The following is a 4,342-nucleotide window of genomic DNA, read 5'->3' as shown; positions in this document are numbered from 1 at the left end:
CTAGTGATGGCAACAACATTTGAAAAAGACTAATCATTGCGAAGTTACAAGCTCATCTCTTGCTGTAATTCATGCCTAAACTTGACCCCACTACCAGACACTGAGTCTTCACAGGAAAACCTGATATCGTACAGACCAAGGACCCTGGAGAGCAAACAGGATCCCCTGGAACCAGTGCTGACGATTCTTTTGTGGGATCTTCCTGGGTGATACCCATTGAAGAAGCATTGTGGCTGTTGGAGGAGGAGACAGAGCCACCTCTCAGCTCTCAAGAATGCCAACACCAAAAGATCCAGGATGAAGAGTGATGAGGTAGTATGCAACTCAACAGTAGGGATGTAAGAAGGCATTGTTTTCCATTTTGTTCTTCATTTGTCTCATGCAGGACCGTTTCCATTCTGCTGCAGTTCATCTTCCATCAAATTTTACATAATTTGTCTCAATGTCGTGGAATTATATAATTTACATAAGTTATTTCAGTGGAAAGGAAACACAACACAAAGGGTGCGTGTGCATGCAATCAATCATATATCATTTGCGAACTGGAAAGCAACAAAAGCAGTGAATACTTATCATATTCACTGCATTGATTTCTATTCCAGACACTGGGGACCTGGGCACCCACAAAAAAAAATTGTTGAAGGTGCTTGGCACCCGCACCGTGGGGCCTCCGATGCAACTTACGAGGTTCCCAGGTGCTGCTGTGTCACATGTGACGTAAGGTGACATCATGATGTCACCTTACATTGCACGCACCGCTGGGGACCCATAATTTGGGGCCCAAGTTGGCTCCCCTGATTATTCCAGACAGGGGATGTATAAGCAAACACCAGCAGTTTCCACTCTTGTTTCAGTCCGAAGTCTCTGACAATGCTCCTCGCCACCCGTGGAGGTCTCAGTGAGACTTGGGGTTCGCCATGAGAACAAGCAATAATACCTGAAACAAATTTAGCACCAGCAGCTGTGACTAGGATGTGGTATAGGAGGCCATAATATAGGTCCCCGACTTCTTGAATCTGAACCTAGCTCCTCTATTTAGATTCTTTTTGGCATTGACCTTGAATGGTTGCTTGTCCTTGCCTTGGGATTGTGTTCTGGACTTGGACTGATGCCCTGTGCTTGACTTGGGTTGTTTTAAACACACCTGTGCCTTCATCCCAGCTCTCATTGGTGAGTGTTTTGGGTAGGAGGCTCAAACCACCCTGGACTGGAATTCTAGTCCCTGATGGTAGGTAATGGAATACGACACCTGAGCCACTTCTGAGCTGATCCAAACTCCAATGAAATTAAGGCCCCCTCAGGAAAAGCTTACGTATGTCATAATCTCACCACAACAATTATATTCTCTTGTAGCTGTGGCAACAGGAAGGTCTCAGCTGCATATATAAGCCTTGTAGGCAGAAATGCTGCATTTTAAAATGTTTAAGCCTGGGGGATTCATAGAATCCTAGAGTTGGAAGGGACCCTGTGGATCATCTAGTAGTCCAACCCCCCGCAATGCAGGAATATGCAGCTGTCCCACACGGGGATTGAACCTGCAACCTTGGTGTTATCAGCACAGCGCTCTAACCAACAGAGCTATCCAGGTGCAAATATGCAATGTTTTCCATGTGAAACAAGAGTAAAATCTGCATAAATTAGCAACTTATTTCTGGACTGGAATATGGCTGGCACCCCTGACTGTACATGCATTTTCCCCTTTTAAATTCAGGTACCTTTTCTTGACTTGAAATTGTCAGAATTTAGCTTTTTTTTAGGTAAGTGAATAATAGGCATCCATTACTAACTACCATATTATGTACAGTGAAAATAATGGTGACAGAAAGAAGAAAAAGGTATTGCCAGTAATATATTATTCCTTCAGCAAGAAATACCAAATACAATAATTAGTCTATTCCCATGAAAAATTACCTACTTGCACTTCTGGTCTCTCCCCAATCCTTTTTATTAGCTTGATGCAAGAATTATTTAGTGGTATTCTATAAATCATGCTCTGCAGTTTTATCCAGAAGACAGAATCACAGCACAGATGTTGATCATATCGCAGAGGCTCCTCTTAAGATCGATAGCTGTTCAAAACAGAATATTTTAAAGTACACTGATTCAGCTGTACTACTATTGATGCCTCTGAATAGAGCTGTATTTACCACTTGCTTGGAAGGATCTTAAATTGGGCTTGGTTCTTGAGCTGGATGACAAATTGCAAATATGGAAATGAAGGTACTGAATAGGACTTTGAGAAAAGGTGAAATTTGATTTAAATTGGGAAACAACTTCAACTGGTACTTTAATACAAAAGACTTTCTATGGAATTATCTAGCAACCGACAAGAAGCTCTGTGTTGTTTATCCCTGAACAGCTCTCGGGCTCAGAAAGAGAATACGCTCATAAAGATTCTCTCCTCCCAACTTTAGCTTTTTTATAGACCCAGGATTCTTTTAGATGACTTTGCAGAAGGCTGATAGAGGTACTTCTGCTCGTTTCAACAAGACATGGTTAGTTCTCATTCTCCTTTCATACTCCAGATCAAGCAATACAGAAGTATAGTAAGTCTCCCAGTGGCATGGACCATTCTGGCTGGAGCTGATGGGAGTTGGGAGCATACGAATGGCCACAGGTTTCCCTATCCCTCTGTTACAATTCTAATCAGCTGCCAGTGAGATACAAGAGACACACAGCCAATTATGCCTTTGAAAACCTCTTAAAATCACATCCACTGAATAATATTTTTCTTGTGCCATTGCAAATATACTTCTGCATTGCCAATGTGCCTATTAACTTTTGCTGCTTAGGAAAGGCAATGTGATTAGGACTACAGGGAAGAGCAGTCACTCACAGTGGGATATTTTTATTTGCTGTATATATACGGTTTGTATTTTGCAAGTGCCATGTGACCATTATTGACACCACACACCCACACACAAAAGACGAGTCCAAGACATTTCATTGCCTTGGATAAAAGAAAAGCTGGCATCCCCATTTGACATACATAAGCTGATCAATCTGTAGGCAGCATTTTCCACCACACCTAAATGGCTGTAAGGTACACAAAGCAGATCTCCCTTTCCCTTGCTTTCAAAATTTCCAGAGATGCTACATCTCTACAAGGGATGTATAAGAAGCAGCATTCCTATATGTGAGCAGGGCTCAGATCCTGCAGCACTCTACAATTCCCACAGGCTCAAGCGAGATACATCCTTGCACTACTTCCTCAAACTTTCCTGACACATAAGAGAAGAATCTCTGCAAGGCAATGCACCTCCTTTCCAGCTCTTCACAGCAATTCAGGAGAATTTCATGGCTGATGGTACTTGGAGGCTGTTGAGAAACGGAGGAAATTCAAAAGGGACACACTTCTGATATCTCCCATTTAGTCAAAACAAAAAAATTCCTTCCAGTAGCACCTTAAAGACCAACTAAGTTAGTTCTTGGTATGAGCTATCGTGTGCAAGCACACTTCTTCAGATACCATGAAGATACCTTGCACACGATAGCTCATACCAAGAACTAACTTAGTTGGTCTTTAAGGTGCTACTGGAAGGAATTTTTTTGTTTTGACTATGGCAGACCAACACGGCTACCTATCTGTAACTCCCATTTAGTGTTATTCACCAGCACAGCCAAGAAAGCTTTGTACAAAAATCAGGTCTGAAGCCAGATTGAAATGGGACCATATAATCAATGAAAACTTGAGCTGGCCAGCCATAAGAATCAAGGATCAAAAAAACATGTGGCTCTTTTACAGACCATGCCAAACGTCTGATCCGCATCATCAGTCAGCAATAACTGAAACTAATCCTAGCAATGAGCCAAGGCCTTGGTACAGACCCTGTCGCCAAACAGGAGTTTTAAGTGTGAATGAATGTGAGAGATTTCATCAGCAACATGTTTTAGCAAACATGTCCGCACAAGTTGCTGAGTCATCGGGATTCTCTGCAGAAGGCCTAAGCATAACTAGGTCGTGAAATACTTGGGGAAATTCTGCTGGATGGCACTATGCAGACGCAATTGTATGAAGTCTTCGTACAATAGATTAAGGCTGTGCACATACCATACCCTTCAAAGCGCATTCAAAGCACATTATTTCCTTCAAAGTATTCCAGGCACTGCAGTTTACCCCTCACAGAGTTATAATTCCCAGCAATTCTTAACAAACATCAGTGTGGAGAATTCTTTGACCAGCGAAATGTGCTTTGAACATTCTTTAAAGGGATACTACGTCAGACACTTCTTAGAGCAAGTTTTTAGATTTCAGGTATCTAACAATTAACATTTGGCAGCTTTTTATTTTTTAAAAAAACCCTGAATATCAATAACTGGGGAGCAAAAGCATGCTTTGGTT

The 4,342-nt window shown here is 41.9% G+C and overlaps 1 long non-coding RNA gene across 1 annotated transcript; it reads right to left on the bottom strand.

Annotated features, from left to right (window-relative positions):
• Positions 1-1,709: 1,709 nt before the first annotated feature.
• LOC310690057 lies at positions 1,710-3,718 on the bottom strand. Its single transcript, XR_014517849.1, has 3 exons — positions 3,582-3,718; positions 2,919-3,353; positions 1,710-1,746 (listed from the first exon to the last, which is right to left on the bottom strand). It is a non-coding gene; the product is annotated as an uncharacterized lncRNA (long non-coding RNA).
• Positions 3,719-4,342: the final 624 nt, after the last annotated feature.

Source organism: Podarcis liolepis, assembly GCF_965112155.1.
Source record: "Podarcis liolepis genome assembly, chromosome: 12".
In the NCBI taxonomy this organism is placed as follows: domain Eukaryota; kingdom Metazoa; phylum Chordata; class Lepidosauria; order Squamata; family Lacertidae; genus Podarcis; species Podarcis liolepis.
This window is presented reverse-complemented; position numbering and strand designations above follow the sequence as displayed.